General features: G+C 43.2%; 1 long non-coding RNA gene across 3 annotated transcripts in view; it reads right to left on the reverse strand.

The window, feature by feature from the left end:
• Positions 1 to 1237: 1237 nt before the first annotated feature.
• LOC138288136 (uncharacterized) overlaps positions 1238 to 15056 on the reverse strand; it is a 41307-nt gene continuing 27488 nt past the window's right edge. For 2 of the 3 annotated variants that reach the window (XR_011202347.1, XR_011202348.1), the window contains one exon: positions 1238 to 1565. This is a non-coding gene — a long non-coding RNA (uncharacterized lncRNA). The remainder of the gene's footprint in view (positions 1566 to 15056) is intronic. The other variant, XR_011202349.1, reaches the window with a different exon arrangement.

Below are 15056 nucleotides of genomic sequence, written 5' to 3' on the forward strand. Positions count from 1 at the left end.
AGGGCGGGTGAGGGGAGTTGGGGTATTTTATTTTATAGGAATGAGGGTGGGGTGTTGGGATTTTTTTTTTATGGGGTGTGGGGGGGTCGGGTATTTTAGGTATTGGGGTGGGGGTAGTTTTGTGCCTCAGGGCGGGTGTGTGGTGGCATGATAGAACCACGCATGCCGTTTCCACACATTTATTTACTTGACATGCTTTTACAACAACAATTTGTTGTCAAGGCATGCATGGTAAAGACATGCGTGGAAACAATGAGGTCGTTGTTCCAACCGCGTAGTTAAGGCCAGCGTGTTTCCATCATACAACCCTCTCTACCTGTGAATCTGTGCTCGGCTCTGGAAATTAAAGCAATAAACTCACAAACAGGGGTGTAGATGTTTTGGGAGAAAGGTCACAATCATGAGGGTGCAGTCACTGGAATGAGTTCAACATCATCATATGTATTCATTTTCACACACGAATCCAAATGTATTGGCAAAATGGAAAAAGTGATGCTAGAGTTATTGTATTTTACATAATTGATCACAGATAGCGGCATTTTAAAATAGCTAAGTGAATTAATTCACCTGCTACAGAGATATATGTTGGAGAGTAATATACTGGTAATATAACTCAAGAGGTAATTCACTTGTTGAGAGATGTGGGCATACTGCATAGGCAGTGTTTAATTTGTAAATAAAAACGTGCCGGTACTCACAGCCCTCCTCTTAGACACACGGCTGCTGCAATTAAATGTGGGAACATGGAATACTGAGGCAGCGTAATCATGAAGCCATCTTGGGCCTCTTTAATTTATTTATAGCCACTCCCTGCTCCTTCAGCTCACTTTTGCAGCTTTCTGCTTTCTCCCATTGTGACGCTTTTTTGTTTTTCTCTTCCTCCGTCTTTCCCATATGTGTCTTTTGCTCACGGCAAATGCTTGGGGCGCAAGAATAAGCGCAGGCCCTCAAAAATAAGTGCTGGTGCTCAGCACCGGAAACAACAAGCACAAATTGAGCACTGTGCGTAAGTTACAGATTTCTACATTATGTGAGATAGCCTAATGGGTTCATGTTTGCTGCAGATATCCTTATTAGGACTACAGGTGACAATTTACAATCAGATAAAACGGGTGACTGAGTAAAACGCCGACTGCAAACATCTGCATGTAAAATGCAAGGCTTGATTTTCAATCTATTCAGTTTCATTTCAATCTTTAAATAATAAAAGTCAGTAAAACGGATTTGGTTGAGCAGTAATAAATACTTTTATTAAGTTCTAAAACAACCACCTTGTAATGTGTGTTATACAAATGATTGTTGGTGTAATCACACACCGCACCAGGACATGCCTACATGGCATACGTTCATAACAACAGAGAGAACTTGAGCAGAATAAAATATTTAATTTTCATTTTATCCGTTGGAAACAACGGCTACTGCGCTTTGCAACATTCCATTGCAGGAGCCTCTGCGTGCTTTCATGAAGTGACACCTGAATGTGCCTTGTTTGTGGCTGAATACGGCGGCAAGGTCCAGGTGTGCTGCTTCGTTTGATCCCGGACCGCCCACTGCAGGACACTGAACTTGGACAACAAAAAAATGGTGTTTATTTGCTGCTGTATTGTGTACCACACTGCTGCTTCCCCGGGGACGTTAACTCAAGAGTGTGTGGGCCCCATGAATGTGTCCCAGGGTGGCACACAGCATCGGGACATTTATTTCATTTGTACTTTATTCATTTACAGATTTATATAGTAGAAACATGTCCAAAAGAGCATCAGAGAGCTTTAAAGACCAGTTATAAGTGCATGCATAAATCTTACATAAAGCACAGTTTCAAATTTAAAGTACAAAAGCTGAACAATGTTAAAATGTTACTAGTACCATGAAGAGATAAAAAGCGCTTTCAGACACAAAATTAATTAGTAAAATTGCTCTGAAGGACTAGAAGGAAATTATGATTTGCCTCATTACTTAAACCTGCATGTCTGATAATGTAGATTTTCCTAGTAAGTTATGACGGAAAGTCTTAATTTTATTAAAGACACGGAGGCGAATATTATGCATTCTTTTCTTGCTTTATTTCAAACAGCAGCAGTCAAGAACTACAACTCCCAAAAGGCTTAGCAACAGGCTAGCCAATGGGAGAAAAAGAGTAGTCAAACACTGGACCAATAAGGAGTCACCCCAGACCATAGAGTACACCCCTGACTGCAAGCAGCCCTCTTTTCTTGTGTGAACAGGTCAAAGTCATAAAACAAATGAAAATCAGTCCTATAATTGCCAAAGCAAGAGTGAAGGAGAAAAAAATCTTGAACACAGGAAATAAGCCAGGCAAAACTTGGGGAAGAGCGAAGGTCTTGAGGAAGCTGGAAAGAAGAACATTGATGTCCAACGTCGGCAGGAGCGGAAGTAGTCAGACTGGAATTATCCCGATGGAGGCGGTAATGCTGGAGTCGCTGGGAGGGAAAGAAAAAATACGTATTAGTAAAAATAGAGGCGGGATAATATTCGCCTCCGTGTCTCTAATAAAATTTAGACTTTCCGTCATAACTTACTAGGAAAATCTACATTTTATGTCAAGACCGGAGGCTCTATTATGCAAGTTTAAAGCTTGTCAATAACCAAAGTAGTTGCAGTTTTAACAGGTTTGCAGTAAAAAGTTCTAAAAACATTATCATTAGACCAATCGGCTGACCTGAGAATGTCCTCTAGACTGGAACCCAAAGAAAAGGCTTTGGAAGCCATGGCTCCCCTGGAAGAATGGGCACCAAAGGTGGAAATATCTATACCCGCTAAGGACATAACCCATTTCACCCAACGGGCTAAAGTGGCCGATGAGACTGGATTGTGAGGTTTACGAAAGGAAATTAAAAGTTGGTGAGAAGAGGACATTCTCAGGCTACAAGTTCTATTTTCATATTCCTTTAAACAGAGACCCACACAGAGTTTTGGTTTGTCAGGAAAAAAGGGGTAGAAGACAGAATGGAGATTACTAATGAATTCTGAAGCCTCTGCCGAAATTGGAAAGGTCTGTTGGGGAACCCGGAGACCTTCCAAGCTGAAAGGGTTAATGAATTGTTGAGAATTAGATTGTGGGGGATCCTGATGGATCCAGTAAGAGGGACGGGAACACTGGGAGGAGAAGGGGAAATCTGCTGATAACTCGAGGAGAGGAGGAAACCAGACCTGGGACTGCCAGAAGGGAACAACAATAACCAGAGAAGCTTTCTGACGTCTGACCTGGGCTAGGACCCTGTTGATTAAAATGAAAGGAGGAAAAGCATAGTTGAGCGACTGGGACCAGTCTTGAAGGAAAGCGTCCGTGGCGATAGCTAGAGGATCGGGACGCCACCTGAAGAAAAGTGGAAGTTGAGAATTAAGTTGAGACGCAAAGAGGTCTATGCGAAAGGGGCCCCATTTGTTCAAGAGTTTTTGAATGACTGACGGATGCAGCTTCCAATCGCTGGTGTCTTTGAGATGACGGGAGTGCCAATCTGCCGTAGAATTCTGGGAGCCTGGAAGGTATTCGGCTTGAAGGGAAAATTTGTGAGAGAGACAAAACTCCCAAAGGCTCTTGGCTAGAAGAGCAAGGGGTCTGGATCTGGTGCCTCCAAGATGATTTATGTAACGTACTGCAGATATGTTGTCCATACGAAGGAGGATGGAACACTGGGCCCTGTTTTTTGTAAAACTTTGGATCGCAAAGGAGCCTGCAAGAAGCTCTAAACAGTTTATGTGCAATTTTGACTCCTCTGTGGACCATATACCGCCAGTCGATATCGGACCACAGCGAGCGCCCCAGCCCGTGAGACTTGCATCTGATTCTAATACAAGATCGGGCACAGAGGGGAAGATAGATCTGCCGTTCCAGGCATCTATATCGGATATCCACCATTGAATTTCCATCCGGGATTCTGCGTCTAGAGATGAGGTCGGAAAAAGCAAGACCTCTGCGAAGGTGAAGGATTTTTAGGCGTTGAAGAGCGTGGTAGTGAAGGGGGCCTGGAAAAATGGCCTGAATTGAAGAAGAAAGAAGACCTACCACCCTTGCCAGGGATCTGAGTGAAATTAGATCCTTTTGGAGTGTAAGAGCAAGTTCTTTTTTGACTGCAGAAACCTTTCAGGGGGGAAGGTGGAGGGTGGCTGAGACGGAATCTATTCAGTACCCTAAAAACTCTATTTGTTGAGAAGGGACGACCATGGATTTTTTGTGGTTTATGAGAAAGCCTAGGTCGGTGAAGAGCAAGGTTGTGGTGTGGAGGTGAGAAAGAAGTGAAGACACGTTCTGGTGCATGATGAGAATGTCGTTGAGGTAAATTAGGAGTCTGATACCCAGAGATCTGAGATGAGCCACAACCGGTTTCAGCAGTTTTGTGAAACACCAGGGAGCAGAAGAAAGGCCGAAAGGAAGGGAGGAAAACTGATAAGTTTTTGACCGCCACTGGAATTGTAAGAATTTTCTGTGAGAAGAATGAATAGGAATAGTCAAATAAGCGTCCTGAAGATCTAGTCTGACTAGCCAGTCGTTTTGAAATGAAATGTCCCTGAGGTGGAGTATAGTTTCCATTTTGAAATGGCGGTACACTACAAATTGGTTGAATGATTTGAGATTGATTACTGGCCTGAGTTTCTTGTTCTTTTTGTGAACGAGAAAAAGGGAACTGATGAATCCGGACAGATCGGGAAGAGAAGGTTGGATTGCGTTTTTGTCCCAGAGCGATTGAACCTCTGAAGTGATGAGGGAGGACATCAAATGAGAGAATTTTAGAGGAGGGAGAGACTGAAAAGGAGGGGATTAGTGTTCGGTGTAATAACCCTGAACAGTGTTTAGAACCCAAGGGTCTGAGGAGATTAACCGCCATTTTGGGAGGAAATCTTGTAAACGCCCTCCCACGGGAAGGCCAGAAAATCGGCTTACCTTGAGAATTGTTGGTTCTGGCATAACGTTGTCCACGATTACGAAAGCCTCTGGTCCTTTGAGGGTAAAATTGTGGTTTGTACTCTTGATTATAGGAATTGAAGGAGTTGAAGGAGCCTCTGTACCCTGGTTTCGGTACGAGCAGCCGGCAAAGCGGCTCCTGCCTCTACCGGCCCGTGCAAAAACACGTTGGTTGAAAACCTTTTTTAAGGATTGTTGAGCTTTGTCAAGCGACGAGAAAGTAGAAACATAACGGCTGAGGTCCCTGATGAAAGAATCACCAAAAAGTTTTCCTTCGACTTGAATGCCGGGATCCAGGGAGGCTAGGTTAGCCAGCTTAGGGTCCATCTTTAGTAGGAGACCTTTCCTTCTCTCGTGAATGATCGCCGAGTTGGCGTTTCCTAGGAGCCAGAAAGCTCTTTGAATCCAGAGCGAAAGATCTGAAGGGTTGATAGGAGAATCATCCAGTCTGGCTGACTCCGCCAGATCGAAAATGTGAGCCAGTGGACCCACCACGTCCAGAAGCTTGTCCTGGCAAGTCGTCCAGGCCTTATCAACCCCCTTACGGGGATCTTTACCAAATTTGGTGAAGAAAGTTATCAGGGACTGATCAATAGAGGGGGTGGCGGTAATGCTGAAAGCTAGGGAAGGTCTAGGGCACTCCGATCTGAGCTTCGCAAGAGTTTGCTTGTCCAAAAGGAGACAAAGACGGGATGAAATATATTCTCCCACATGCGCAGAAGGAAGCCACTCGGTAGAATTGGGGTGATGGATCAGAGAGGGGTCAAACATTGGAACATCCTCGGAATCGACAATATTGGATGAAGCGTCACTGAGAGAGAGTTTGAGATGCTTAGGAGGAGGAGAGGAGGTTGAAAGATTGTCATCAGGAATATCAGAATGATACAAATCGTCCTTGTAATCTTCATCAGTGTCCAAGATTTTAGAAATAATGATCTTTTTTGGCGCGTCATCAATATTATTTTATTTAAGTTTGCATTTGGAATGAATAGAAGAGTTAAGCTTTTTTGAAGTATTCTCCTCCTTCACAGGAGGCCTGGGAGGAACCAAGCCCTCAATCTGTTGTGAGGCAACCTCACTGTCCATTTGAGCGCCTTTAGCAGGTCTAGAAGTAGCCTGCTTACGTTTTCTGCCTTCCCTCGCAGAATGTGCCAGAGAATTGGACACCATGGACTTAACCGTATTTTCAATGTTTTTGGACATTTTTTCCATGGATGCTTAAAAAGCATGTTTTACTGACGACTGAATAAAAATATTCAAGTCCTGCTTAAAAACCTCCTTGTCCTCATTTAACTCGGGCATGACAGGAGAACTGTCTGAATCCATGGAAGCAAAGGAAGCAGGTGAAAAAATAAAATAATGTGTCTTGTGGAAAATTATTGGGAAAATTCACTGTAACAATCAGTAGAAATATCAAGGAAAAACCCTTGGTTGAGAAAGGGTTAACAGCAAGGAAAACCTCTTCAGCCGGAGAAAAAAAAACGGTGGGGCTGTGCTTGTTACATACGCGAGAGGCTGCGCCCCTGAATGAGGATAAACGGACCGCAGAGGAGCCAGCGCGGTCAGAGCACAGTGGGCGGCGAAAAAATGCAGGCAGAAGGACGCGCTCCAACAGAAACAACGAGAAAGGAACGGAGCGGCTGGTAGCGCGTGTGCAAAGTGCGTTGACAGGAAACGTGAAGGGAAAGCTGAAAAAGGAACGCGCGACGGTTAGAACTGAAAAAAAAGAGCGAAGCGCACGAGGAGAACGCCTGGGGGGGGGGGACGGAGGGAAACGGGAACCGCTTAGGATTAACAGTGTCAAGCAGTAATAATGGTGAAAAAATACCAGCAAATAATAAAAACTAGACAAATAATGTATCAACACAGACAAGGCGAAAGAAAGAGAGTACTTATCTTGACTGCGAGCAGCAAGAAAAGAGGGCTGCTTGCAGTCAAGGGTGTACTCTATGGTCTGTGGTGACTGCTTATTGGTCCAGTGTTTGACTACTCTTTTTCTCCCATTGGCTAGCCTGTTGCTAAGCCTTTTGGGAGTTGTAGTTCTTGACTGCTGCTGTTTGAAATAAAGCAATAAAAGAATGCATAATAGAGCCTCCAGTCTTGACATAAAATCCAAGATAGCAGGCCTTCTAGGCAGCCAGCTATGCCGCCATCCAACATGGCCACCACCATTGAGACTAGGGCTGCATATTGAAGGCATAGGTAGGGTTACATTGTAGTTGTTGGTAAAAGGACACATTCATATCCCAGGAATGGCACCCATCCACCAGTGCCCACCTCCGAAGTGTCCAGCGCCCACGCCGCAACACCAGTCACCCCCCCAGTCCATCGAGGTCGAACATGGAAAGGCCACACAAGGGCCTGATTGGGAGCTGGAATATCTGTAGACAGCTCCACCAACAAAGAGGTCATCCCGCCACCCATAACACCATGGAAGCAGACCACCACCACAATGCTGTAGTGCGAACCCTTTACAAGCACAGGGGAGGCGGAACATATCCCAGCACGACCAACCCGGCAAGGGCCCCGCTCCATGCCGCTGTCACTCTTTCCTGACCTCCTCGTCTTCTCTAGCAGCCCCCAGCCAGCCAATAAGGAAGGTGCGACGTAGCCGCAGACAGGTAACCATGGACATTTGTATTTGACAATGGAATTTAGCAGTGTGTGATTTTTGCACTTTGCCAGGTTTGTGTACTTTCTCAGTTTAAATTAATCTTTCCCCACGCGAAACTATTTGGACATTGCAAGAACATTTTCACCTCTCTGCGAGTTAATGCTAGAATAACATCCAGCCAAGATAGAAAAAGTATACGTCATTTTTTTTCTATGCAACTTTACAGGTTGAGACATAGAGACATACGTTGTCATGTAAGTCTTAATTTTCATTAACATGTGGCAAAATAATAAAACTGCGCTACTTCGAGGAGTTCGAAAAATGTTTTAACACCCAACGGGCTGCACGGAGGTTGAGAAAAACTGCGTGGGTCCCTTGGAAGAGTCGCCTGGCACAGAGAAGGGATGCTCTCCGGGAATGACAATCTTCGACCTGTCCGCACAGCGCATCGCTTTCCTCTCATATTCAAGATAAATAGTAGTTTTCTGTTGGGGTGAGCAGCGTCTTTTGGTGGGCAGGATTCCCAGTTCAGTCCCCAGTCCGTTCTTTGCCCACTAATTCAACACAGGAGATGTTGCTCTCCGTTACAGTGAAAGTGTGCTCTGCTCCTCCTGCTGAGTACGGGTTGTTATAGCGCCGGAGGCTGAGGATTGATTCCTCATCTCCTTCAGTTTTAGATACAAAAACTCAGAGAATAGGCCAGGTTAATGTCATAGTCTACAGAAATTAAAACATAGAATGATTTGAAAAAAATGTAAGCAAAATCTCTGCACACGTGGATGCCAAAGAAATCGGGAATGCAGGAACGAGACTTTTCATGCGATTTTCCCCACGAGCGTTTCATGCAATAACGCTTTTAGAAAGTACTAATAAAAAGCGTTCCTAGAGGCTGGTTGGTCTAGTGTATGATTCTCGCTTAGGGTGCGAGAGATTCCGGATTCAAATCCCGCACGAGCCCGTTTTTTTAAAAATTATTATTTTGTGATATAGTTTACTTTTTCAGAATCCAATGAACACTTAAGCCAGACTGCAAAAAAAAGTTAAGTAACCGTTGGTTCAAAATAAAAACAGGGCTCGTCCAGGATTTGAACCCAGGACCTCTCACACCCAAAGCGAGAATCATACCCCTAGAACAACAAGCCTGTTGGGGTATAAAAGAGCCCTACCCAAGCTAATGTACTCATGCAAATATATGAATGAGTGTTCTGTTCTTTTTAGTCGTCTCGTAACTAAATCCCTCATACAGCACAGTGGACTGGAAATCTAGCATTGCGCACGTCCATTAAGCTCTATAGATCGCTGCAGTTTTATAGGAAAGCTAAACCTCACAGAATTGACTAGGAATAATACATCTGCTTTCTTAGTTCTTCTGCACTTTGACCCTTTTACCTTACAGGTGTATGATAAAGAAAATAAAGCACCAATCTACACCTGGACAGACACCGTAAGGTATCCAGTAACTTGTGAGAGGTAGGGAGTTCAAAATCAAAGGTCAAAGTGCAAACACGTAGTATGAAAGACGTGCAAGCTTTAACTGCAAAGGGAGGAGCACCCAAACTGTGCAGGTGGCTGGACCTAGCAGTAGAACTAGGTTCCCATTACTTCACTTCCAGCTCTGGTCCCTGCTGCGGTTGCTCTACAAAGGACAGGGCGCGCACTTCCAGGTGTGCAGGGTCAAAACGAGCAGGTTTGGGCATAGCCAAGAGTACTTGTAACAGCGTGACCAAGACCCCATCCATTGTGGACCATACTGCTTAAATAAAGCAGGTCTGCATAACCAAATGAGTACTACTGGGTCGAGGACGAGTAGGACTAAGAGTAATGAGGATAACCGGTAAGTAATCAGGGCAGGGCATTAGAGTGAAAGGCGCAACACTTGGCCCTATCTGTTACAGACTACACTCAACAAGCATCCTAATATAAAACAAGTAGTAGACATTCCACCCTTAAGTGACCCAGCCATCAGGACTACCAGTTCTGGCAGCTCTCCTTATGTCATTTTATCTTGTTTTTTGACAGATCTTCCCAGTACCCATCTCTCAGCCATTTCCTGAGCCTACATTAATTCCTCGCTGACCTTCTGCTCACCTCTTCTTTTAACCAGGGCTTTAAGTGGGATGAAAAACCTTGGGGGGGGTGGGGGGGGTTCTCAAATGGCCGTGACTTGTATAACTAAAGGTGTGGCTTAAAACACAAACTAAAGATCTATGTTTAGCATAGGGTGCAGCCCAAATGGTATTTTATTGCTTCTTTCTGTCACTCCATCTAGATACATATTACAACTGACATTACACCTATAATAAGCCAGGACTATTGACTTTGTCAATGGTTGTTAGTTGAATAACATAAACAAGTATGGCAATAGCTTTGTTGTATATAATGTTGAAAATGCTTCAGTTCTGAAAGGATGAGAATGTGAAATAACTATAACGAGTCTCTTTGAAGTTACATCAAAGGTAGTGAAGGGTGATTCTGCTGCCGAGTTAAGATTTTTTATCTTCCTAAGGGTGGGGGCAATAATATAAAGCCTGATAGAGACCGTTAAACACCTGCTTTTCAGAACTGCCGGTGCTGACCACTAGCAGTACCCAGACCACTTAAAGCACTGGTTTTAACCCCCTCTAGACAGCCTTGTCTTCCGTTTTTAAATTTGTTCCATACATTGTTGCATTCAAACTTTCTTATTGCGTTAACGTTTGATGGACGTTGTAACTGAAACGCAGCTTTCATCGGAGTGGCATGATTTGTGAATGCGATAAGAATGTTTGAAAGCGAAAGACAATGTATGGAACAAATTTAAAGCATAGGGTTCTTGCTGAAAATAATGAAAACGTTCAGGTCCCTGCCCGTCTTAGGACACGAAAACGGTTGGACTGGAGTATCAGAAGAGCCCTTGTAATAAAGAAAAAAGCCTTTAAAAAAATATAATGGAAAACGCAATTGAATTTTAAATCAAAGAATGTTTCCCAGTTCACGGTCCTGAGGAGAACCCTGAATTGTGGGGTTCAGAACGCATCGACATTTCAAACTGGAGAGTTGGTCTAGAGCATGCAGAGTGAAAAGGAATCTCAAAGCCCTGAAAATAACTCAGGTCCCCCTCGTAAGCCCTAAATAAATAAGAAAAGGAGCTGTTCCAAACCCTATGTTTAGAGGGTAGGAGTGTTAATAAATTGTAAAAAAGTGTTTACTCTGCCCATTTTCAAATATCGAAATGGGACATTTAATCTGAGTGGTTATTGATTTGTTTGTGATTTGTTGTATTTAATGACGTTTAATGTAGTCATTGATGTTAGTATGAATGAAATCATTGATCATCCAGGTTTTAAAAAAAAGTTTTTGCTAATATAAGCGTGTTAATTTTTGTGAGTGTCATGTTTTATTTTCAAAAAGTGCATTTATATAAAATATTTGGTTGTTGCTCCGAAAAGTATGACATGTTTGGCTAAAATTTTCTAAATGTCAATTTTTTATCAAAAATTTAAATAATAAAAGTAGCCACAAGAACTTAATTCTGGGACCACCTATTCAATATGGCGTAAACTAGTGTCAGTTAAGGTTTTTTCTAAAAATGGCATTTCTAAAATAGTACTGTAAAATCCACCCACACCAGTAAGCAGGATTTATCACTACCATTCAAAACATACTAAACATGCTCACGCTACTCCTCACAGACCAGAACTTACCACTTAGGCATATATAAGGGAATTCCCAATGCAAACCTATGAGGGGAACAGCGCTCACAGTAGTGAACAACGAAACAGGCTGTTTGTCACTACTAGAACATATAACACTTAAGAATATATGTCCTACCTTTTTCACATACATATCACACTGCCCATAGGGTTTTCTGGGCTTACCTTAGTGGTGACTTATGTGTAGTAAAAAGGGAGTTTAGGCTTTGCCAAGTAGTTTGACTTGCCAAGTCAATGTGGCAGAAATCTACGCACACAGGCACTGTAGTGTCAGGCCTGAGACTAGTTTGAAAGGCTACTTCTGTGAGTAGCACACTCAGCGCTGCAGGCCCATCAGTAGTATTTAATTTACAGGCCCTGGGTATATGGTATACCACTTTACAAGGGACTTACAGGTAAGTTAAATCATCAAAATTGGTATAAGTCAATTATACCAAGTTTTAAGGGAGAGAGCACATGCACTTTAGCACTGTTTAACAGTGGGAAAATGCCCAGAGTCGTAAAGCCAACAAAAAGAGGGTCTGAAAAATAGTTGGAGAAAGGCAAAAAGTTTGGGGATAACCATGCAGAAAGGGTCAATTCCAACACATTTCAATGAGAGTTTAAGCCCACTGTATCAGGTAGACTGCTAGTTTACAGACACTCCCTGATGCTGATGGAGAACTTGGGCTACCGAGCACCAGGTAGCTGCCAGACATCCCGCTCAGTAGGTTTAGTAACTTTTCCTGTCACCTGCTACTTGTTCTCATGATCCCACCTCCTTATCTTCTCCACCCACACTTCCTTCTCCCTACCACACACTCCCTAACTCTCTTACTTGGTTCAATCTGTTTTGATTGATAGGCAAGAAAGTAGGAAACCAGTAAAGACTACTTGTCCTGTTTCATTCACCTTCTAATCTTGCAAATAGCACATACTGCAAAATGGTTTTTATATGCAGCAGACAACAAAACCTTGTAGGTGCATTTATACAAATACACTGCATTATCCCCTCCCATTAGCTCTCTGATCTACAAATAAACCTGCTACATTGCAGTATTTGCCTTTATTCGAGATTGCACCTGCCTTTCAAATTAGCTGATCACTATCTCTATATGCTATGCTGTTTGATTTAGGATATACATATATCTACCAATATATCTTATGTTGCTTATCTATATATGCTGTCCAGCTCTCTGACACTTTAGCTGGGGACTAGAACAAGCTGTTCAAAACAACCTAAATATAAAAAATACACTTACATATGTATACATATAACAAAGTCGGGATAGCCCCTCTGTAGTTGTTGGTAACTGTAAGGAATAACATTATTGCAGTTTTATTACCTATATACTCGCTTGTGAGACATGTATTTGCAGACTCCAATATTGACATAACATTTATAACAGAAACAAGGATGAAAGAGGAGTTACCTCTGACCCGCCCTGACCATTTCCACAGATTATTGTATTACACCAGCCAATTGTATAAGCCAGTGGTTCCCAACCTTTTAACTTCTGTGGACCCCCACTATATCCTTACTGAAACCCGGGGACCCCCACTGAACCAATATTGGAATCCGGGGACCCCCTACTGAGTCATTACTGAAAGCTAGGGACCTAATCTGTTAATATTATTTAATTTTCTAAGCAGTGGTGGATCCCCTGAGGAGGCTTCGCAGCCCCCCAGGGGTCCCCGGACCACAGGTTGGGCACCACTGGTATAAGCCATCATGTAGGAATCTTAGTTGTGATTTATGAAAAAGGAATTTACTGGACAGTAGGTGGGTTACGAGATATAGAATTTCTCTCTTTAAACATCCAACCAAATTCTAATGAATCTGTCAAGCTATTGCTTATTTATAGAACTCTGGGCCCAGTTAAAATTTATATTGATTTCACCCAGTAAACTGTTGCTTCTGCCCAACTAGACACAAGCAATTTTATTCCACTTGAAATTCCTAATCTCCATGCTGAGGTGGAGACAAAGTTGCCATACAATTCAGCAGTCTACGCACAATTTGTGATATGAGCCAGCATATACACAAGTGTACCTACTTGTCAGGCATTATCCTGGACTATATATACTCAGATGAGGATACAGTGAATATTGGTTCTATAATGGAACTGACACGGACGTCCCATAAGGGCATCTTCTTTAATATCAGTCTTTAGAAGAAAGCACAATTGAATTCAAGCACATCTGTTACAGTCACCTATCCTCCCTGGTTCAGACTTGATCCAGGCCAGGTAAATTCTTATTTGATACAGTTAGCACCTGTGCCCCATCAGAATATTATTACATATGTGGAACTTTCTAAAGCTTTAATATTATATATTAATTCTAATTCAGTGCTAAAGTGCATGTGCTGTCTACAACTTGGTATAAATGGTTTACTCCTGTTTGGCTGAATAATTTACCTGTAAGTCTTTTGTAAAGTGATATACCATATACCCATGCTACTAGTGGGCCTGCAGCGCATATTGAGCAACCCATGGGAGTACCTTTTAAGCTTGACTCATGCCTGCCACTGCAGAGTCAGCGTGCTCAGTTTACTGCCACCCTGACATGGCAAGTCAAACTTCTTGCCAAGGCCTAAACTCCCTTATTACTACACATAAGTCACCCCTAAGGTAGGCCCTAGATAACCCTATGGGCAAGGTGCTGCATACATAAAAGCTAAGACACGTCTTTATGTGTTCCATGTCCTAATAATGACAAGTAGACCAATTAGTTTCTCACTACTGTGAGTGTTGCTCCTCTCATAGGATTGCATTGGGAATGCCCTGACATATGTCTAAGTGGTATCTTCTGATCAATGAGGAATAGTGTGGATATGTTTACTATGTGTAGAATGGTTGTGAGAAATCCTGCTTATTGGTGTAAGTGGATTTATTTATTACTATTTTAGAAATGCCACTTTTAGAAAGTGGACACTTTTCTGTGCTTATAACTGTAGTGTTTTGCAGCCTGACTCCAATCCAAGTCTGGAGCAGAGTGACAGCGTCACTTGATGCATTGTATTGTATTGTAATATTTGTAGAGCGCATTCCAGCCGTAGCATCAAAGCGCTAGAGAAAAACAGTAACTCGAAGGAATCCTGAACCAGAAAATAAAACACTAAGACTGCCAAACGATGCGTTCTACCTAATGCGAAAACAGCCCGGTTTTAAGTTGCTTTCTAAAGCGGAAATACGTCTCCTCCTGCCTGATTGATGGCGGAAGTGTATTCCATAGTCTCAGTGCCACTGCTGAGAAGGCTTTATCCCCCCCATCGAGCCCGATGGCAGCTGGGCACCGAGATAAACTGGAGAGTAGCAGATCTAAGCTGACGACAGGGCAGGTAGGGCAGCTAGGGTAGAGCGAGTTGAGCACTGTACCCAAATCTGGCAGGAGAGAGCTCCTGTTAACCCTGGGACTGAGCCCCTAGATTAGCGCTACCTAATTTCCCCCATTATGGCCCTTAGTGCACAAGAAGGCTTTATCCCCCCCAATCAAGCCCGATGGCAGCGGGGCACCGAGATAAGCTGGAGAGTAGCAGATCTAAGCTGACGACAGGGCTGATAGGGCTTTTAAGACCGAGCTCTGGTAGGTGCAGCCCTCCTGGTGGTAAGCCTTATAAGTAAGGCAGAGTGTCTTAAACTTAATCCATTTCTCCACTGGTAGCCAGTGGAGTTGTCTCATGCTCCTACTAGCCGATGCGTATCAAGGTAGATCCAGGACAAGGTGGGCCGCCGCATTCTGAATAAGCTGTAGTCTATGAAGGACTGCCTTGCATACTTTCCAGACATCCATAAGCCAGGAAGGGCTGGGTGTGACAGAAGAGGCATCTGCATACTGATAGTTT

The sequence above is a fragment of the Pleurodeles waltl genome, chromosome 4_1 (assembly GCF_031143425.1).
Source record: "Pleurodeles waltl isolate 20211129_DDA chromosome 4_1, aPleWal1.hap1.20221129, whole genome shotgun sequence".
NCBI classification, from domain to species: Eukaryota; Metazoa; Chordata; class Amphibia; order Caudata; family Salamandridae; genus Pleurodeles; species Pleurodeles waltl.